General features: G+C 40.5%; 1 long non-coding RNA gene across 1 annotated transcript; it reads right to left on the bottom strand.

Annotated features, from left to right (window-relative positions):
• Positions 1-8,873: 8,873 nt before the first annotated feature.
• LOC124271505 lies at positions 8,874-11,962 on the bottom strand. The gene is made up of 4 exons (XR_006897057.1): positions 11,885-11,962; positions 10,886-10,948; positions 9,846-9,956; positions 8,874-8,911 (listed from the first exon to the last, which is right to left on the bottom strand). It is a non-coding gene; the product is annotated as an uncharacterized LOC124271505 (long non-coding RNA).
• Positions 11,963-24,171: the final 12,209 nt, after the last annotated feature.

Raw genomic sequence — 24,171 nt, 5'->3', positions numbered from 1 at the left:
ATATTAACCAGCTGTATCATTTTGCGGTGCGTACCGGTACTTTGGGGTTTATGGCTCCGCAGCATAGAATTGTTTATCAACATTGAAGATTTGGTGAGTCAATATTAAAATACATGCAACTTGATTTGCTTTGCCATCAATACCAGTGTAAGAATCTACGCAGAAGCGTCTTTCTATGCAATAAACCGAGTTTATTTATCCATTTACAGAATAGAAGGCTCTGGAGTAAATGAAGCTGGTTCACGAGAGTCCTGTGAAAACCAAGACAAAAGCTAAATACAATCATTTCCACAGACCACAATAAATTAAAATGGATTTATGCCACGAGTGTATCCACAGAAGCCAGTGTGCGTGTCTGGAGACCCATGTCCGCCACTGAAGTGTTAAAGGTGGGATATCTGTACAGCATACTGGAAGCCATGTCCGCCACTGAAAGTGCTAAAGGTGGGATATATGTACAGTAGACTAGAGCCATGTCCGCCACTGAAGTGTTAAATGATTGGGATATCTGTACAGTAGACTGGAAATACATGTCCGCCACTGAAGTGTTAAAGGTGGGATATATGTACAGTAGACTGGAAGTACATGTCCGCCACTGAAGTGTTAAAAGGTGGGATATAATACAGTAGACTGGAAGCCATGTCCGCCACTGAGAGGATGTTAAAAGATTGGGATATATGTACAGTAGACTGGAACCCATGTCCGCCACTGAAGTGTTAAAAGGTGGGATATATGTACAGTGAACTGGAAGCCATGTCCGCCACTGAAAGAAGTTTAAAAGGGTGGGATATATGTACATTAGACTGGGAAGCCATGTCCCGCCACTGAAAGTGTTAAAAGGTGGGATATATGTACAGTATACTGGAAGCCATGTCCGCCCACCGAAGAGGTGTTAAAGGTGGGATATAATATGTACAGTGGACTGGAAGCCATGTCCCTCCACCGAAAGTGTTAAAAGAATTAAGGATATATGTACGGTAGACTGGAAGCCATGTCCGCCACTGAAGGCGTTAAAGGTGGGATATATGTACAGTACAATTCTGGAAGCCATGTCCGCCACTGGAAAGTGTTAAAGGTGGGATATCCGTACAGTATACTAGAAGCCATGTTAATGTCCGCCACTGAAAGTGTTAAAGGTGGGATATACGTACAGTAGACTGGAAGCCATGTCCGCCACTATAGAGAAGTGTTAAAAGGTGGGATATATGTACAGTATACTGGAAACCATGTCCGCCACTGAAAGTGTTAAGGTGGATATATGTACAGTAGACTGGAAGCCATATCCGCCACTGAAAGTGTTAAAGGTGGGATATATGTACGGTATACTGGAAGCCATGTCCGCCACTGAAGTGTTAAAGGTGGGATATAATATTACCATTAGACTGGAGCCATGTCGGCCACTGAAAGTCGGCAAAGGTGGGATATCTGTACAGTATACTGGAAGCCATGTCCGCCACTGAAGAGAAGTGTTAAAAGGTGGGATATCTGTACAGTATACTGGAACCCATGTCCTCACACTGAAAGTGTTAAAGATTGGGATATCTGTACAGTATACTGGAACCCATGTCCGCCATTGAAAGTGTTAAAGGGTGGGATATCTGTACAGTATGCTGGAACCCATGTCCACGCCACTGAAAGTGTTAAGGGTGGGACTCTATCTGTACAGTATATAGCAAAATACGTCTCCGCCACTGAAAGTGTTAAGGTGGGATATATGTGCATTAGACTGGGAAGCCATATCCCACGCAAGAGAAATGTTAAAAGGTAGGATGTGATGGAGCTGGAAGCCATGAAGCCATGTCAGCCACTGAAGAAGTATTAAAGGTGGGATATCTGTACAGTATACTGGAAGCCATGTCCGCCACTGAAAGTGTTAAAGGTGGGAATATCTAGCTGCAGTATACTGGAAGCCATATCCGCCGCTGAAAGTGTTAAAGGTGGGATACCAATAGCGCAGTATACTGGAACCCATATCCGCCGCACAGAAGTGTTAAATGTAAGGATATCTGTACAGTATACTGGAACATATCGCCACTGAAATTGTTAAAAGGTGGGATATCTGTACGGCCCCAGTGAGCCTGGAACCCATGTCCGCCACTGAAAGTGTTAAAGGTGGGATATCTGTACAGTATGCACAGGAACCCATGTAAGCCACTTTAGAGAAGTGTTAAAGGTGGGGTCCATATGTGCAGTAGACGGGAACCCATGTCCCGCCACACAAGAGATTAATGTTAAAAGATTAGGATATATGTACAGTATACTGGAACCCATGTCCGCCACTTGAAGTGTTAAAAGGTGGGATATCCTGTATTGCAGTAGACTAGGAATGTCATGTCCGCTAGAGAAGTGTTAAAAGGTGAGATATATGTACCCAGTATACTGGGACCCATGTCCGCCACTAGAAGTGGTTAAGGTGGGATATATGTGCAGTAGACTGGAAGCCATGTCCGCCACTGAGAGAAGTGTTAAAGGTGGGATATCTGTAAAGTGGGCTGGAATGTACATCCGCCACTGGAAGTGTTAAGGTGGGATATCTGTACAGTATACTGGAAGCCATGTCACTAGAAGTGGTAAAGGTGGGATATATATATGTGTCCGCCACTGAAGTAAATGTGATATATGTACTGACTGGAAGCCATGTCCGCCACTGAAAGTGTTAAAGGTGGGATATATGTACAGTAGACTGGAAGCCATGTCCGCCACTGAAAGTGTTAAAGTGGGATATAAATAGGTGGGATATATGGCAAGGTGGGATATATGTACAGTAGACTGGAAGCCATGTCCGCCACTGAAGAAAGTGTTAAAGGTGGAAGCCATATCCGCCACTGAAAGTGTTAAAGGTGGGATACAGTACGGACTGGAAGCCATGTCCGCCACTGAAAGTGTTAAAGGTGGGATATATGTACAGTATACTGGAAGCCATATCCGCCACTGAGAAGTGTTAAAGGTGGGATATCTGTACAGTAGACAGTATGTCCGCCACTGGAAGCAGTAGACTGGGAGCCATGTCCGCCACTGAAAGTGTTAAAGGTGGGATATCTGTACAGAGTATACTGGAAGCCATGTCCGCCACTGAGAGAAGTCATTAAAAGGTTCTGGGATATCTGTGCAGTATACTGGAAGCCATGTCGGCCGCTAGAGGTATTAAAGATTCTGGGATGTCTGTACGCAGTATACTGGAACCCATGTCCGCCACTAAGAGAAGTGTTAAAGGTGGGATATATGTACAGTATACTGGAACCCATGTCCGCCACTGAAAGTGTTAAAGATGGGATATCTGTACAGTATACTGGAACCCATGTCCGCCACTGAAAGTGTTAAGGTGGGATATCTGGCATGCATACCGGAACCTGTAATCCGCCACTGAAAGCTGTTAAAGGTGGGATATCTGTACAGTATACTGGAACCCATGCGTCCTTACCAGAAGTATTAAAGTGTTAAAGGTACAGTATACTGGAACCCATGTCCGCCATATCTTAAAGGTGGGATATCTGTACAGTATATAGGAAGCCATGTCCGCCACTGAAGGGAGTGTTAAAAGGTGTTGAGATATATGTACAGTAGACTGGACCCATGTCCTTGTTAAAAGAATATGTACAGTTAAACCCACATGTCGCCACTGAAAGTGTTAAAAGGTGGGATATCTCTACAGTATACTGGAACCCATGTCACCACTGAAAAGTGTTAAAAGTTTGGATATCTGTACAGTATACTGGAACCCATGTCCGCCACTGAAGTTTTAAAGGTGGGATATATGTACTGCAGTATGCTGGAAGCCATGTCCGCCACAGAAGAAGTGTTAAATGTGGGATATATGTACAGTATGACTGGAACCCATATCCGCCACTGAAGTGTTAAATGTGGGATATATGTACAGTAGACTGGAAGCCATGTCCGCCATCTTTAGAAGTGTGTTAAAGGTGGGATATATGTACAGTAGACTGGAAGCCATGTCCGCCACTGAAAGTGTTAAAAGGTGGGATATATGTACAGTAGACTGGAAGCCATGTCCGCCACTGAAAGTGTTAAAAGGTGGGATATATGTACAGTAGACTGGAAGCCATGTCCGCCACAAATGTTAAAGATTAGGATATGTACAGTATACTGGAGCCATCACTTACACTGAAAGTGTTAAAGGTGGGATATCTCTACAGTATACTGGAACCCATGTCCGCCACTGAAAGTGTTAAAGGTGGGATATATGTACAGTAGACTGGAACTCATGTTGGACTACTGAAAGATTACATTTCTGGGCAACCAGGACTGGTAGACATTATTTAGGTTTCAGAAGGTCAAGGAGGTTGACCAAGGAGGCGGATCTCTTTGAGTGTTGATGGGTAATCTTGTAGAGAGGTTGCCTTGATCCTTGGAGACCGCTCCGAGGGGAAGGTCATCTGTGGTCTTTGTAGCGTTGTATCGATGCTTTGGAGACGGTAAATAGTAGGTTTACGTCGAAATGACGGGCACCATTTTGGACAGACACCCAGCTTCCGAGACGTCTGATAGCCTTGTTTCTTTCCAATCTGGAGTTAAGCGTTGCATTGGTGAACAAGTAATAGACCTAATTTTTATTGCAGTCTTATACCCACTAATGGTGAAGTGACAATTCGTGCATGTTAGATTTCACGAGAAGTGTGTGGATGCTACCCACATGTTCATTTGTATGGTGTGCGTTTTGGTGATTCCTTCTATTGATGTGTTTTTGCTCGGGCCTTCAAAAACGCAACAAAAATTATTGATAACACCATCAGGCTTCACTGTATGCAAAAACCCATATTTATTTAGGGTCCGAGTTTGTTACCTATTTGGGTAAAAACTTGCGTTTCTTATGCGTGTGAGTATATATAAGTTAATATGAAAATGATTCAATGATTACTGAGACGACTGGACTGACTGACTGAGTTTGGTTTACGCCGCTTTCAGCAATATTTCAGCAACATCACGGTGGGGACACCAGAGAAATGGGCTTCACACATTGTGCCCATGTGGGGATTTGAACCCGGGTCTTCGGCGTGACGAACCAACGCTTTAACCATTAACCTAATTAAAGAAAGCTAATAATTGAAGCGTAGCACACGTTGCACTGCACATGTCAGCAGACAGCTAATTTGTGAGTGTTTGGGCGATATCAGGTGACCAGATAAAGCGTACTGGGATACAGTAACACCAACACTATCCCCACCCCTTCTCCCCTGCGTATATCATATCGTTCATACTTCAGGTTTAGTTTTGTGATTCATATGTACACGTGTATGTACATAAATGTTGCAATGGTAAAGCTCCGGGGTGGACAACCACTGGAGTGCAGGTACACACCCAAGGTCGGGACACAGCCATGACGTCACGCCGGCAAGGTAGCCAGGTCTCACAGACGACCAGCTGTTCCCAACCGATGTTTGTAAACAAGACACTTTCCTTGTGTGAGCAGCAACTGGAGTGCCGAGACCGAGTCATGACGTCATCATCGCCAGATGCGACGTCTCGCCGCGAACACAACAGTTCTGGCGGCAGATCTTCAAGCTGAGAGATTGTTTTCATCACGGAGAGATAACAGTGGGCGTGTGTGGTGCATGTCCTACTGCTTTGTCTCTGCAAATTATTGTCCCTAGATGAACATCCATGAAACTTACACAAGGAGTGACACCAAAAGCAACTAACCATGAAGAAAAAGGTGCAAAATTTGAAAATTGGTGACAAGTATAAACAACCATTTTGCCCTCAAAATAAACTCTTGTCTGTTGGCAATTCCGTTTTGTGGTGTAGTTCATTTTACTATCTATTCAATAAAATAAAATACAGGAAAATACAAGTACGCATGCACACAGGCGACGTGATCAAAAGAAGGTATAGTTAGTTTTCGTGACATCTTTCATAAGGTTTCTGGACCCGTGAAGATGAGGGTTAGAATTTGGTCTTCAGTAATCCATGACTGTCGTAAACGGCGAAAACGGGAGGGATGTGTGTGTGTCAGGCTCGCTGACTTGGTTGACACGTACCATCGTATCCCAGTTGCGTAGATTGATGCTTATGTTGTTGATCACCAGTAATGTGTGGTTGCGAGACTTGATTATTTACAGACCAGACCAGACCATCGCCATATAGTTGGAATATTCCGGAGTACGGCGTTAAACAACATCCAAACAAAAATGTCAGTGAGTGTACAATAGTTCATATAGATATAGAAGTCCTCAAAATAATGACTCAACACGGATTTTCCTGCCAGAACGCACTCACTCACTCACTCACGTAACCTTAGGAGATTGCTCTCATTTACAGACAGTCGCGATATAGTAGAACTGGAAGCACATAGACTGTACAGTATGTATGGGGTAGGGTCTCTTTATGTGAAGTTGAAGTGTCATGTATGCCATGAAATCTGCATGAGATACTGGGTTGTTGTTGTTGTTGTTGTTCTTGTTGTTGTATAACACTCAGCACTGTCAGCAGTATAAGGGCAATATGGCGGGTTTTCCTCTACGCCAGCCTGGTGGCCCTAGTACCTCGACTCGGGTGACACTGTCGCGTAGATCGTTAATACAGCTGCCCGTCAATGTAGACCGCAGGATATACCCAACAGTTTCCCAACATGTATATATCTGACGTTTTTACCCCTGTTGTGAATGTGACACGACTGCTGATCAACAATCGAGACGCTATATCAGCGCTTACTTTCACTAAACTTCAGATGCACGATGTCCGTTGAGACCACCCAGTAACCCATGCAAAACTACTACTAATAATAAGGCTTCCTTTTTGCTGCTCAGGAACAGTCACTTCCCACTCGCAATCGCCTAAATGTGATTCTTAAAGAGAATATTAACATGAAAATGTCGACTTTGGGTAATGAATTCACAGAGACTGTGCAACACCTTGTCAGAGGCTGCCCTTCCTTGGCACAAACAGCATATCTTAAACGACATGATGGCATGTCTCGTTGCTTTTTACTACCATCTCCGCCATGCTTGTGGCTTTGACTCCACTCCACTCGCTTAATGCATTGCTGGAGGATTGATGATGAGACAACTGTTCGTTGTACAAATCTTTGTTTTTACAACTGATAAAATAATGCTCCCTATGTCACTGAATACATTTAACCTACAATACAATTCTTAACACCAGGAGGTCCCAACCTCTTTCATACCCCACGTAATACAGTGACAAGAAGCTTACACCAGTATTCCATTGTACTGCCTGTAGAATAAGAGCGGCTAACGGCATGTGAGTAACCTATGTGTCACTATGATGTCAAAAAAGTGTCATGTATAGTAGTCATTGACATTAGATGGTTTTATATGTTTTGCAATTTGAGAGTAAAGTTTTAAAATTTTGAGTAAAAAGCACTGGAAAGTTTACAAGGAGAACACATGTAGGTTTGTTTATTTATTCAGTAATATATATGACAAATGCTAAATCATTTCATCACTGTACAACCACTTGACACCCTTACTTGAGATATTCAGTGACCATCTGTCCTCAACTGCTTACTATTTCCTGTCTTTAATTCCGGTCAGACACTTCTCTCCTACATAACGGAAGCTGACCATTTGTGACTATACATTCAACATCATATTGAACACTATCAACAACCATTCCATGTACATATTACAGTCTGACCTTTAGCAATTACAATAACACAATTTCTGGTCAACTTGAACCGGCTAACTTTGCGAGCACAGGAAGCCACACACAGGAAGCTGAACAAATTAACCCCTCCCAGGTCCGCACAAACTGTCACCTACTTGGAACATGTGTGTTCAGTTACGGCTCAGCGAGCAAGCGATTGTGCTCTTAGTGCATAGACAGCGCCCGATTCACGTTTATCATATACGGTGGCGCATGAATTGTAACAGCTACAATCGTTTATTGTTCACAGATATGTAAAAGAAATACTCAGAACTTCGGAGTTGTTCCTTGTGTGACAGCGTATTTTAAACTGGTTAGTGATTTGATTTAACCAAATGCGCTCTGATCTAACTTTTGACCTAATAAATTGCAGCTAAATTCCCCTCATAGTGTGATATTAATTCTACGTTGCTGTGTGAACACTCGAACACTCATAAATTAATTGAATAATAATCACAGCCCACTAAGGTGAACCTGAAGGTCACACACACCGGGACCTGAAGGGGACTCCCAAAGGAAGGTGGGGTTCAACAATCGGTTAGGTCACACAAAGGTCACACCTATGTTACGTCATAAAAGAAAATGGCGGATGTATATGCAAAAGACTTTCGACACACACACACACACACACACACACACACACACACACACAACATATAATAAAAAAATCACTTGGACACTGAAGACGCATGTCCGGAGGTTGGATTCACCAACATACAATTGACGATTGTACGATACTTCGCCCAGTTGGTGGACTTCAGTTAACGCGGTTTCTCGACCCAGGTTCAAAATCCCCACATTGGTGCTAAATGCGACATAAACCACACTCACGCACTGGTTTGAACATAGTACGTCCTCGCATGGCAGGGGCACTGCTGTGAGGCCTCGGTATGTAAGATTGTGGAAATATACCTTGCGACACCCACATTAGCGACATCTTTTATACAAGTTTCATTATTTGTTTTCTATTACCAAACTTCTACAGCATCCAATGTCACTATTTCAGTTTGTAACCTGTTATGTTGTATATAGTATAGGTTCCTAGCGTTAAAAACATAATCAATATTGGTTTTGTCCCTACTTGAATCTAATGAGTGACCGGGCGAGACATATTTACTATTTCAAATAATTGTAATCTGTTTTGTATACTTTAGCGAATATGTTTTACTACTATGGGCTGGCTAAAATATGTACCACCGTCCGTCCGAATCAAAGGATAGAAATAAAGGAGATGCGCGTGCATATTAACCGTCATTGCGTGCGGCATCGACACTTTGGGGTTTTATGCCTACAGCATAAAATTGTTTTGTCAATATTGAAGAAGTTGGTGAGTCAATAATGAAGCATACAACTTGATGGTTAACACACTTATCTTGATACCGGTGTAAGAATCTACATAGGAACGTCTTTCTGTGCAATAAACAAGAAGTTGTTATCCATTACAGAATAGAAGCTCTGAGTAAATGAAGCCTAGTTCACGAGTCTGTGAAAACAGAACAAACGCTAATGCAACCATTTTCACAGACCACAATTAATTAAATAGTAATGCTACAGTATGTCACAAACCAGTGCATGTTTCTCTCACTGAATTTGTACTGACGCTCCCTTGTTGTAATAGACTGCCTCCCTGGTGTAGTGGATTAGATTGTCCTCCTCGAGAGAGCGGAAGGTTAAGCCAGGGGCTAGTACAAGCAGCCACACATACATACCCATGCATATCGTCATATCAGCAAAATACTCTTTAAGCACGACGCTAAACCCAATTTCACCTCATCTCACCCCTCACCTATTTGTAATGCTTTTTTTTTTGCTTTGTAGCAGTTTGGATTGATTTGTAAACCTAGTTGATTTTATAATGCAATTGCTAATTGTATAACATTTCTTTGTCCTCATTGGTTTCACAGCGATTCTTTTGCCTGCTGACTGACTGACTGGTTAGTTTTACGCCGCTTTTAGCAATATTTCAGCAATATCACGGCGTGGACACCAGAAATGGGCTTCACACATTGTGCCCATGTGGGAATCGAACCCGGTCTTCGGCGTGACGAGCCAACGCTTTAACCACTAGATCACCTCACTGCCTCTTTGCCTACAGAATTGAAGACAACTTACATATAATGTTGGAAACCGACAAGTAAAATATGTATCAGAGCTAGTGTTGCAGAACAAAACTGGCCCATTTATTGCTCATTTTGTTTTGATGCACATTAGAATCCTTCCACCTCATCATTCAGTGCCAGAACTTGATAGACTTCGCATTCTCAGACGTTTTGAGGCACCAGACCGAAGACGATATTCTGATATTGATCTTGTGAACCGTGCTCTCGCATACACTGTGTATGAAAAGGAAAATAGAAGCATGATGTAATCTGTTAGACAACTGGAACGGTCCCTTTTCTGATTACTTATCATGTTTAAACGGAAACAACATTCCACTATATTAATCACATTAAATGAAGTAAATTCCAATGGAATATGACACCATGTACATACAATATCACAGGTTAAATAAGTATACTAAATATTCAAGATGCATGTCAAATACTTTTAAATTGACATTTTCTACAAATTATTTTAACGATCAATTCAGTGTTGATATACACTGGCCTAATTACTGATATTAAGAGTGATTAAAAGAGGGTTTACAAAGTGTTCTAAGACAGTGTCATTTTGATTCTGAATGTGTACAGGATTTGATTTGTAGTAGGAATTTGACATACAAAGAAAGCATGCTATTGTGACCATCTTAGAAGTGCAGTGGACACTCTCTAAACCTACATCCCTCTAATCCGACATTCCTGTAAACTGACATATATATTTGGTCCCTATATAATATAATATAAGAAACTCCCTCTAATCCGACATCCCTTTATCCCGGCACTAAAATCTGGCCCCAAAACATGTTTTAAGTGCAAATTGACTCTCTCTTTTTCTTTGTACCTGAAGTCAGTATGGCAAGACAATACAAAACATGAGCTTGACAACTGTAGGCGCGAGGTTAGTATCACTCTCTTTCATTGCTGTCCGCAATATTGTATTTGTACAGCCTCTGAACTTGTACAACTACTCTATTTTGAGCAGCTATTGTAGTGAGACGTCGTGCGTTGTAAACGTCCTTATGTTTATGTAATTGCTGATTGTACAATATTTCTTTCTCTGTCGGATTTACATCGAATTTCCTGTTCACCAAGACTCTGGGTTAACGTATTGGTTTAACTTGGGAATAGACACGTAACACAATCAACATTTGTCTTCGACTTACTGGTTGGGGCCAGCTTGATTTGTTGTCGTTCTGCAACAACACATTCTGCAGTCAACAGAGTGGCTGAAAAAGAACAAAGTACGCCTAAAGTGAAATTCAACTCCGATATCCTATCAAAGCATACGTGTAACACTGTAGCCAGTACGATCACACCCAAAACACACAATAGTATCTGTCCGAGTGTTAGCAGGAAGTTTTGTTATCATTGATACAGAACCTTGGGCTTTACATTCAGATAATTGATTCGCATTGTATAACACTAATATATGCATCTTCGGGTCTACATGGTTCTTTAAATGAATTAAGATTTGCAAAACATAAAAATCTTCAATGTCTTCTCACATTGAGCTTGTGCATTTAGTTATATTAAGCCACGAATAGAGGATGAAGCTCAAATGAGTCTGCAGTCTCTTACACGTGTGACCAAGACGAAACATGTAAAGTGTATAGGACAAGATATGGTACGTGGTTTTGCTCTGCCTTGTGCTCGGTACTTAGGTGATGTACTAGAGACTAGTTTGGATGCCTTGGAGTCCGTATAATGTGTTCGAATATGCTATCCTTTTTGCGCTGCGGCATGGTATGTCACTATGTTAGTGTGAAGAGAAAATGTCGGTCTGTAGGGCATATGCAACGGTATCATGATTAATGGTGGGTAGTCTGTGTAGATTTGACTTTGGACTGAATGTTAAATTAAGTGTCTAAATCTTACAGAACCCTGTTACCTTTATCTATTATGACTATGTTAGTGTGGAACAAAAAAATGCTTATCTGAAGGGCGTTTGCAGCGGTATCATGAGTAATGGTGGTCTCTGCGAACTGTAGATATACTTTGAACCGAATGTTAAATTAGGTATCTCGATCTTTCAGAACCCTGTTACCTTTATCTATCATGACATACCAGATCATAAACACATCAAAGCAAATGTGCAGTGTACCAGTTCTTATAGTCTCGTCATTATACTGTGTTGATATAAACACAAGTGTAACTATACATACCAAGAACCATCAGGAGAAACAGCTTCATGTTCGTTGATGAGATGTACCAACAAAATCTACAGCAAGGATAGAAGTGATGCTCTTGGTCTCAATCATGACTTTAAATATGTTTTCCAGCCACAGAGAAAGTGTTTATTGGTTGCAGCTTGTATTCAGGTAGATCCTAAAAAAATGCACGTGATTATTTTACTGCTTACCTTGATTAAATACTGATTCAGGTTTCATCATAAAAAAAATATCTATATTGTGGAGTAACCGAATATGGATAGCATTGATTCATAGGTCATGTGGGTTCTGCTTCTGGTTCGCTCTGAAAAGTCTGCGATAATGCTAAACTTGCTCCTTGTTAACTCCATATCCAATATGGATAAATCAGGTGATTTTTGCCTTGTGCTGTGAACGCAAATATATGCCATTGAAAACTGGACATAATCGTAAATTCGAACTTGGACAGTTGTACGGAACTTGCATATACGTGGTATCTTTGGAATGCAAATGTCCACAGGATTTTAAACCTATTGTTGAATTGGCTTGGTCACGATAACCTCGGAACTAGTTACAGCTACTAGTCCTAATGAAAGACAAGAGCATTGAAATATATTTGAGGAGACCGAATAACACAGACACACACGCACATACCAATACACATACTCATATGAGTGAAATCCTTTTGGAATCATTAATGAACGTCTACATACATTTCAAAATGAATTTTATGTACAGAAAACCAACAATATTTTTTTGTTCACTATCAGAGACTATATCTCCTTTATCCCTTGAATACACAATGTACGGTTTTCTGGTTGGGTAAAGCATAGACTGAAATTTCATGAACCAATAATTATCGAATATAATTTACGAATAACTTTACAATTAATTATATAAATGAAACGAAGATGTCATCGTGCTTTTGTCGTATTCATTTCATGTATTTGTGGGTCATTTTATGGAGTATTAACATGTGAACAATTACTGATGCTTTTATGCTGATATCTGAGACAAACTGAGGGGTACGTTTATTAGCTTGTCTAATATTTAGAAGCTTCAATTACCATGTCGAACAATCAGCAGCACCATCAAATGCATTTATAATCAGTTTATGTGTTTTGCGTGATTACTTGGGTAAAGTTGTGAATTATAACTCAAAAGTAATACAATTGTACTTGAATAGCTGACATCCCAAGCTACTCTGCACAATACATTGTTATGTGGCAAATTTTTCAACCAGGAAGAGTGTTCATTGTGTAATCTGCTCTTTCCGTTGACAGTCGGGAGGGGGTAACGCTATGCCATATCTCGACTTGTGCTACGTTTAGATGGAGAGTTCTTGGAGGTACCACGTAGTACCGAAAGCGCACGACCATAGTCATCCCAACATGGTCCATGGTCTTACCAATAATATATATATGGATGGAGAGATCTCGAACTGTTAGCCAATATATAGGGGCGTGCTTCTGTCCTGTTCATATCACATTACATCACGAAATGCGAGATTATTTTACGGACTGAAAATCAGGGGAATCTGAGCAAATTTGGGAATCAACGTGAGGCAATATCTACATGATACTGACTCATCATGAGGGCTGAAGTCAAGCCCATTTCGACAACCAACAATTAAATATCTTGGCATTAACTCACTGAACACGCCTGTACTATTCAGTGAGGAGATACCATCTTGAACAAAAGTAGTTTACATGAAACATAGTGGTAAATATAAGTGTCAAAACCCCTTTCACATCAAGAAGAAAGCGATCGTAGAATTCCGACTATATCGTGTGCACGGGCACCCGTGAAGAGCCACCTCCTCGTGATGGGTGCTGGGTAACGCTAAGCGCTCTTTTTCCAGGAACAGTGTTCCTTTGCCCAACACACCACTTCGCCCCTTACATCACTTAGACTGGGACCGCCTCCGTGGTGTAGTGGTTCGAGCGTCCGCCCGGAGAGCGGAAGGTCGCGGTGTTGATCCCCGATCGCGTCATACCAAAAGACGTTAAAATATGGTACTTGTTGGTCCCTGCCTGGCGCTCGGCATTAATGGGTACATCAAGGACTGGTCGGCTCGGAGTCAGTATAATGTGTCTGAGTGGGTTATTCATGCTTCACTGCGGCATGATATCTCAGTGAGCTAGCACTATAAAACCAGCTTCAGTCTGGGCTAGTACAAGCAGCCGCACCTACAAATGCACACGCATGCACGTCGTCATATGAGCGAAATATTCTCAAGCACGACGTTAAACCCAATTTCACCTCACCTCACTTAGACGAGTGGTTGAATGGGCCAGGTGCAACCAATCGGCTGCTCATGCCGAGCCCTGAGCACTAAATTTCATTGCTCTAATATTATTTGGCTTGGTTCTATTTAGACACAATATTGACATGTTTTATTTTGAGTGTCTACTGTGTGATATGTGGATTTTCAAATTTGTGAAAATTTGCCTAGATGCTGGTGCCAGAAGGCGGTGGCTCATGGGCCAATCTGGTAGAATAATTGTTTTTTCATCTATTCTGCTTGAGTATGTCATCCGGGTATCCCTGGTGCTGCAAGTCGGAGATCCACTTGTTATTAGCACTGTCTTTATGGTACTCCGTGGTGGGTGGGGAGCTCGGATGATGAAACAATTACTAACTCAACATGGTTTACCAAACTCCCTCGAAAAAGACCAAACGACAACTCGACAATGACAATGAAAAGAATGAATCCACACTAACAGAACATTGGCCACGTTTCCTTGTTCTTGACACTGTTGACAAGACTCCACTCAAGTTGAACCATTTTATTATTTCTAAAGGGATATATGGCATTGCAGACGACGTTAAGAACATCAAACGCTTGCGTTCAGGCTCTCTACTGATTGAGTGCAATAGAAAACAGCAGGCATCTAACCTATTGACAATGCAAACTTTTGCTGGCATCCCTGTTTCAGTCACTGCCATAGAACCTTGAACACCTGCAAAGGCATTATAAAAGACAGAGACCGTTTGTTAGCTGACATGTCAGAACTGGACATTGTATCGGAAATGAAAGATCAGGGTGTGACATATGTCAAACGATTTACCACCCGTAAAAACAACGAACTGATTCCGACAAACACATACCTGTTTTCATTCTCATCTCCAAGTCTCCCTCAGTCTGTTAAAGTGGGTTACTGTAGTATCACAGTTGCAGTCTACATCCAAAATCAATCGAGGTGTTTTCGATGCCAAAAATATGGTCATGGTGTTAACACCTGTACACAGCCAGTGACGTGTGCTCACTGTAGCGAGACGTCTCATGTGACGGGCGAATGCACTAGTACTTTAAAAAAATGCACAAAATGTTCAGGTCATTATTCATCGTTTTCCAAGGATTGTAAAATATGGCAAAAGCAAATGTAAATAAACAAACATTCACCCAAAACCTTAGCTTTACTGATGCTAAAAAGATTGTGGAATCAACACTACCTAACGAAACTTATGCATCAGTCGTCAGATTACCTTCCGAAACCATGCCGAAAGTATCCACTTTGTCAATTCAATGTCAAACAGACCTGACTTGGGTTGAAACTGATAACCCTAAACTTCTCACACCTGAGCAATATACTCAGACTTCAGAAGCAAGTGTTAACACTATGATGATATCTACAGTTCAGGATGAAGAACGCACAGTGTCACAATCTACAGAACAGACTCGTTCTGAAACAAGATCGAAGTCAAAAAGTACTGTCAAACCGAGAATGGGAACTGGGAAAACGAGTGGCAGACCACCCAAGGGTTCAGAAAATCGAAAAAACTTATTCAATAAATATGGTTTACTCGAGGAGATGGATGTGTCAGAAAACATCCATCCCAGGGCACATAGCTTGTCGCCATCCCAAAAAGTGAGGGGTAGGTCCCCTATCAATCCACCTAAAAGATAGGTCATTTTACTAATATCGTGCAGTGGAACTGTAGAGGACTAAGGGCAAATTTTAACGAACTACAGCTATTAGTCCAGGATTTAACACCATCAGCATTCTGTCTGCAAGAAACATGTCTGAAACAGACAGATACTTTTACTTTACGTCAGTTCAATGCCTATCATTATTTTCTCCTCTGGGTGATAGGGCCACTGGAGGTTCTTCTATCCTTGTGCGACAAGATGTTATTCACAGTCCTGTTGTACTTAAAACTAATCTCCAAGCTGTATATTTCACCTTCGTCTGCAATTCAACGGATTGAACTACAATCACTCTATGATCAACTTCCGAAGCCCTGTGTTATTATGGGTGACCTAAACGGTCAAAACCCACTCTGGGGTAGTAACAACACTTATACTAAAGGTAAAATACTAGAAGATTTCATTTCTAATAATGACTTGTGCATATATAATGATGATTCAAACACTTATCTACATCCTGCAACTGGCTTCTCTTCTCTTCTCTTCTCTGGATTTGTCTCTTGCAGATTCTAACATATTCAATCAATTTGATTGGTCTGTCCACAATGACCTTTCTGGAACCGATCATTTTCCAACTATCCTTTCCGAAATAACTCCATCTGATTCTCCATCGTATACAAGATGGAATTATTCGAAGGCAAACTGGGGCTTATATCAAACTAAGTGTAATTCACAACTGGGACCTGAATGTTTCAGTGATATAACTGATCCCATTCAAATATTTGCTGACGTTTTAAAGCAAATAGCTGATGAGTGTATACCAAAGTCCTCTACGACTCCACATGTACGAAAACCATGGTTTAATACAGATTGTAGGCAAGCCAGAAAAGCAAGGAAAAAGGCAGAGAACCATTTCCGCCATCACCCAACTGTCCATAACTTAAATAAATGTATAAACTCAATGCGAAGGCACGTCCTACCTTCAATCAAAACAATCTTGGAGGAACTATGTCTCCAAAATTAATTCACGTACGCCAATGTCCAGAGTATGGAACATGGTTCAAAGAATTAAAGGCAAAGGTTCAAAGTCTGCTGTTCACCATCTTAAAGATGGCGATAGTTTAATAACTGACAAATCTAAAATTGCAGATAAAATTGGCGAAACTCTTGCCAAAAAATCAGCATCAGCAAATTATGTCCCTGAGTTTCAGAGATATCAGAAACAACAGGAAAAGACAAAAGATAATTTTGAATCAAATATTGGTGAAGACTATAATGAACTGTTTTCATTACATGAGCCAAATACAGCTCTTGAGCAAACTCATGACACTGCAGCGGGTGATGACAATATTCATTATTAGCTACTGGAACACTTACCTGAACCATGTCTGGTCACACTTTTAGATATATTTGACAAAATATGGACGTCCGGAAATTTTCCTCCCTCGTGGCGTAATGCCATTGTAGTCCCAATACCGAAACCTGGCAAGGATCATACAGATCCGTCAAATTACAGACCAATATCTTTAACTAGCTGTGTCTGTAAAACCATGGAGCGTATGGTGAATAATAGATTAACTTGGTATCTTGAAACCAATAACCTTATAACCAATATTCAATGTGGTTTCAGGAAAAATCGTAGTACCATTGATCATTTGGTATGCCTTGAATCCTTTGTTAAGAATGCTAAAGTAAATAAACAATATGCTGTATCAATTTTCTTTGATATTGAGAAAGCCTATGATACGACCTGGAAGCATGGCATTTTGAAGGATTTACATGACTTTGGTTAGAGAGGCCGTTTGCCTCTTTTTATGTCACAGTTTTTAAAAGACAGGCAATTTCAAGTCCGAGTGGGTTCAACCCTGTCTGATCATTATAATCAGGATCAGGGTGTCCCTCAAGGCAGTATTTTGTCTGTCACTTTATTTAGTATCAAGATCAACAGTTTATCCAAGGTTTTAAACGATTCAATCGATTGATCACTTTTTGTGGATGATTTTAATATTTCTTGTCATGGTAAAAATATGCATACTATTGAACGGCAACTACAGTTGTGTCGGTGTCTTGAAAACGGCTTTAACTTTTCTAAATCAAAAACTAATTGTATTCATTTCTGCCGTGAATATAAGCCTCATAAGGTCCCAGAACTATCTTTAATTGACACTTCCATCAAAGTTTTAAAGGAGGCCAAATTTTTGGGGCTAATTTTCGATTCCCATTTAACATTCCTGACACATATTAAATCCCTTAAAGCTAAATGCCTGAAGGCACTCGATTTGTTAAAGGTTGTCTCCAATTCAAAGTGGGGAGGGGATCAAACTACCCTCCTTCACTTATACAGATCATTGGTGCGATCGAAACTTGATTATGGCTCGATCGTATACGGCGGAGCTTACAAAAGCAACCTTAAACTACTTGATTCTATCCATTACCAAGGACTAAGACTTTGTCTTGGACCATTTAGAACTTCTCCAGTTGATAGTTTCTACGTCGAGGCAGATGAGCCTTCTCTTACCCAACGCTGTAAAAAAAGTATCTTTACAATATATTACCAAACTATATTTTAACAAATCTAACCCTGCATTTAACTGTGTCTTCAATCCTCTTTATGAGGATTTGTATAACAAAAAGTCTTCTCTTGTTCCGCCTCTTGGACACAGAATTAAACCATTCATTGCTGCTGACGGAATTGAACTGGAGAATATATCTCCTTCTATGTATGTGTTGCTAATACATTTACAACAATTGTCATAAAGTCTGATGCACACTTAACTTATGATTCTAGCATGACATTGTGTGATACTCGATTTTGATTGGCTGAGAGCTAATCAAAACCTTACTTAAATGGCAGTTTAAGACCGCTAATTAAAGTGACCGATTCGCCGTGTATGAATACAACAAACTCGTTGACCCTATTGTTTGTAAACAAACATGTCGGACATCGGCAATTTTTATCTCGGCAGCATCTTTGGTGTTTTTGAAGTAAAAAGCGAATGGTTTGAAGAAGAATTTCTAGACCCTAATCCCATTGAAGAAACTACGCAGCTGAAAAATTCGTCTGCAGCGCAAAAGCGGCAGTATATTATAGCCGGGTCCAGATCTACGTGTGTTGACGTCGACAACACACGTCGGCCCACACGTCCTAACCTGACCGCTTCCGTCCCGGCCGTAATGCCCAGTGCTTCCGCTTCCACTGTCCATGTATCCCACATAAAACGTGGCATGTCAGGTCTTTTCCAAATTGGGAATAGTAGGGTGGTTATCAACTATTATTTCCGTGAATAAAGTTAGCTGTGACTAAACTTAGCGAGTTCACGGCTTGAATTTTGGGCGAGTCGATTGTCATACGGTAGGGGAGATCAATAATTCGCTTGAGAAAATCAAATAACGCGTTTGGTTTTTAAATTACATTTAGCGGTCTTACATCAACGATAAAGGACAGCAAAATTGAAATCAGGGTAGCTTTATCTTCTAAATGTTCAGAGTGGATGGAAAAATGTAACTTCAAAAGATGGAAAAAAGAATGTATTGCTGCTTTATAAAAATTACATAGAATTGTTATTCATACATAATATATGTATATATTTGTACACACGCAATCTGAATGTACACCTACTGAATTGAAATGAATAAACAGATTTTAAATATAAATGATCGCAAGCTATTCAACTTTCTGTATAGATTCATTAACACTGTAATATACACAAAAAAGGAGTTATTGAAAATGAAGATCTATGCTCTTTTTGTAAAACCGATTCTGAAAATATTCTACGTGTCTTTTATGAATGTCAGACTGTTTTCAGCTTCAGACAGAAAGTAGAGAATTTCATTAATGACTAATTCCACAGTAATCTGAAAGTAACAAAATACCGTGTAATGTTTGGGTTAGGCTCAGCCACTCACATCGTTGAGGGCGGTGGGGTAGCCTAGTGGTTAAAGCGTTGGCTCGCCATGCCGAAGACCCGGGTTCGAATCCCCACATGGGTACAATGTGTGAAGCCCATTTCTGGTGTCCCCCGCCGTGATGTTGCTGGAATATTGCTAAAAGCGGCGTAAAACCAAACTCAGCAAGTCAGTTAGACTCACATAGTTGACCATATCTTACTCATAGCCAAAAGCTTTATCTACATTTCAAGCCTTGAACAGCTTACCCTATCATTTGACAGATTTATCTGAACAATAAAGGACATTTGTAAAATTGAACAATTCATAGCAAGAAATAAATAAAAGAAATAGCTACTTTGAGAAAAAAATGGAAACAACTGCCTGAATTATCCTTTGAAGCGCTCATAAATTATCAGTGTTGTCAGCAATCACATTAATTTTGTATAGTGTCATTGTGAATTATTTATAGTATTAATGAATTAATCTGTTAAAACATTTACGCATTCATTACACTTAACCATATGACCTGCATAAGAAGACTGACTTATTGATCATTGAAATGTACATTTTCCATATTTTATGTATGCCTTGTACATGCATAAATGCATGAAATGGAATTAAAAAAATAAATAAATTGTTAGGTAGCAGTTTACTGAAGTAGAACTTAAATCAACTTCAAAAGATTGTCAGTCCGCAAACTGATAACAACTCCCTGTTTATTGCATAGAGCGGCATTTCGATGTGCATCGATCAGGATACACAAGCTGATTGAATGTTGATTGATTCCATCACTTGGACAATGGAGTGCATTTCAACGTTATCATACCGAAGTTGATTTACAGATAGATTCTGTCAAACAGCTGTTCAATTAGCATCCAATCAGCCTGTTTACATTTTGTTGATCTCACTCTCCTGCTGGCCCCATCCAACAATGTGCTACTTGCTAAATTACATGTTGTTGTTAATTTGCTGCTTCTCACTATGCATATATACTTCTATTCACCTGGTTGTAGTAACTGTTATCTTGATAACGGTGAGAGAATAAACATGGAAACGCCACTCTATGCATCAACAAGAAATCGGTATCTGTAAAGTCGTACTTTAAGAATGCCGATCAAACAACGATTGGCGTCGTGTTTTCAATGCAGGTTTTAACATTTTCTAAACAAATATAAGTTCCTTCGTCGCGGGTGTCACCACAGAGACATATGTCATATCAATACACCAAAAGATGAGCATGCAGATGTCGCTTCAAGCCTTTTAAGAATCGCATTAAACAGCAGGCGACTGCAGATCTGAACACTCTTCTCAAACGGTTAGGGCTCAGACCTTTAGTCCAAACCTCACGGATGAGTGAAGAAAAAAAGGTCGACGTCCTAGGGTCTTCCCACTTACCCAACTCCTATTGTTTTAGTAGAAGAAATCACTAGGGTGTGATAATCCCCTTTAATCCCTTATTTTGTTCACTGTGAAATAGTATTCCGGACCAAATGGGATAAAATACTACTACTTTTGACTCAATGTTTGTCTATATTTATTAATTATGTATACGGCGCTAGGAAGACTTGAAGCTGGCCACACTGCACAAGCCGTTGCCAATGACTTCCAGGTCAACGTTCGGACCATCTCCAGGCTGCAGCAACGTTTCCGTGCCACCAACACCACAAATGATCGCCCGCGTACTGGCAGACCAAGGGTGACAACAAGACGACAAGACTGCCATGCTGTGCGACAGCATGTACAGAATCCCTTCATGCAGGCATCCGAAACAGCAAGCCAGACAGTGGGAACACACGGAAGACCAATCAGTACTGATACTGTACGCCCACGTCTTAACAGCGGGAACCTCCATTGCCGTAGACCTTACCGTGGACCTATCCTCACCCTTCGTCATCGGCGTGAACGTCTACAGTTTGCCCTACAGCACCAAAACTGGCGATACAGGCAATGGAGAACTGTTCTGTTCACTGCGTATGAACTGCAGATGGCAGCGTTACTCAGTCCAATGTGTTATGGAAAGAAACTCATGGGGAGGTGCAAGCATCATAGTATGGGGTGGAACAGGCCTGAACCAGAGAGTGGGTTCTGTGGTGTTCCAGAACCTTGGTCCAGATAAAGGGGGTGGCATCACAGCGGTGCGCTACATCGACCAAGTTCTCAGACCCCACGTCAAGCCACATTTCGCATGTCACTGGAACAACATTTTTCAGCATGATAACGCCCTGGCCCATACTGCCAGAGCTACACGGGACTTCCTACAGCAGAACGGTGTCAACATAATGCAGTGACCAGCCCTCAGTCCTGATTTAAACCCAGTTGAACATCTTTGGGAAATTCAGAGGAGACTGAATAATGTCCTCCCAATGCCGAACACAGCCTATGTATTGCGCCAGGCCTTTCTCAGTGTGTGGTTCCAGATGCCAATGGCCTTCATCAATCGATTGGTGCACTCCATGCATAGACGCTGTGCTGCAGTTATTGCCGCTCGTGGTGGTCACACTAGATACTGAAGTCAAAAGTCTGCAAACGTTCACGCAATGTCTTGTACACAGAAAAAATGACAATGAAGGGCCTATGTGTTGTTACGAGAGGATAATCCGGATTATGCGGATGAGAGCATACCTATTGAGATAAGGAGCCAAATATATGTAAAAACATAGAAATTATATATTAGAGTGATAAAAGTAGCCGCTTCTTATGACAAGTATTGGCTTGAAACAAAGAAACACATATGAACAAGTCGTTTCAAAGTTTCGCCGCTGTATTGCAGCGAGCCCAAGGGTATGGCCTGTTCTTGTGGACAATGATAGAACAACCATTGTTACACAATGCGCCATATTTTCCTCAATTCTATGCAAATAACTGTGACTTCATAAAAAAGGACTAAACAGCACATTTTGTTATTTTACTCAATAACGATAATGTTGTAAGATAATTAACATTGTGTGTCAAGCTTTAATACTACATTCATGTTCCGTCCCAAGTCTATAACCCGTCAGTGTCGATATACGCTCGTCTTGATTGCCAAATTTTCTTGATAAGCTTTATGTACTAATCGTAAGACAACATGTCCTGAGTGAGAAGTAAACATTACGCTATGATAACACGCTCTCTGAGAAACCTGTTAGATAATTGTAGTCATTTCTGCATTCTCAAGCCATTCAAGGCTACGGGTTAATCTCAAGATTTGTATAGTCAGCAGTGTAGATTAGCAGCATCTGTAAGTATTGATTAAAGAAGTGACCTTGAACGTGCGACCATATCATAAACTCTGAGAGCAACGGTGGTAAAATTAACGGCCTTTAATTGGATATTTCACTCATGAAATGCACCGAATAAAGATAGGCTACTAATAGATGCTTCTCTTGATTATTTTAAGGTAAGTCATGTTCACTTCATTTATTGTATGTTCGTAAATTATGTGTTTATTGCGTCTCATACTACTAGTTTATACCAATATTATCATTTAAATTATGCAGTATTCATTAAGTACACCAGGAAATATTGTATTCTAGTTATATCAGACAATGTAGCACTACCCTAACAAGTTAGTGTACCATACAATAGTATACAGTATAGTATAGTAACGTTTCAATAATTCAAAATTACATATTTTCGGGCTCGTAAAAGCAAAGAATGTCTTGTACACGTGTTATATATTTTATTGCGTGTTTGCAATCAAAGTATATGGCAGTGAATGTATTTCCAAATAAATATTTATGTGTGTTTAATATGAATGTTCCATGCTACCTTTCATCAAACAATGTACATATTTTGTGAGGTAACTATACTGAACACACAAAACTATTGAGCGCACATAGCACTTCTTGTTTTATTCAGCTGCTCATATACTGCTCCATTGTCAGTATTGTTCCGAAGACCCGGGTTCGATTCCCCACATGGGTACAAATGTGCTATGTGTAAAGCCCATTTCTGGTGTGGCCCGCAGCGATATTGCTGGACTATTGCTAAAGGCGTTGTAAAACCATACTCACTCAGGCACTAAGTCACTCAATCTCTGTTTATGTATACGTTGTACTCATTCAATAAGAAAGTATTATGCTATTCCTAATTCATGAGTATCAGAATATATTAATCCTCCAAGGTTGTAATTTTGGTGATGTTTTATTATGAAATGTAAATCACTGATGAAATGCACCCATTAAAGACTCGCCACTAATAGATGCTTCGCTTGGTTATTTTAAGGTGTTGCAGTCCCAAGCTAATTCCCTGACAACAAATTCTAGGTATTATGATTATCCAAGACCAAGTATAAACCCTAAAAGGGTTACTACCAGGTCTAGGTTATTATATGCCGAACAAGATTGCTGTAGTTGCTCTTCCATGTTATCACTTTTTAACTCTTTGAAACGACAGACCTTGAACTATTCTGCATAAGAACAACACGATACACTTTATTTCGAGGGTTAGAAATTATTTGATTGATGCAACGTATACCTGTTTATAAGCCTCGCGGAAGGTCAAGCTAAAACTTTAGGGTTTACATATGTCTATTCGAATAAATGTCATTGCAAATATTTTG

The sequence above is a fragment of the Haliotis rubra genome, unplaced genomic scaffold (assembly GCF_003918875.1).
Source record: "Haliotis rubra isolate DU_JTF1 unplaced genomic scaffold, ASM391887v1 Scf1607, whole genome shotgun sequence".
NCBI classification, from domain to species: Eukaryota; Metazoa; Mollusca; class Gastropoda; order Lepetellida; family Haliotidae; genus Haliotis; species Haliotis rubra.
The sequence above is the reverse complement of the archived record's forward strand: the minus strand, read 5'-3'. Positions and strand labels throughout refer to the sequence as shown.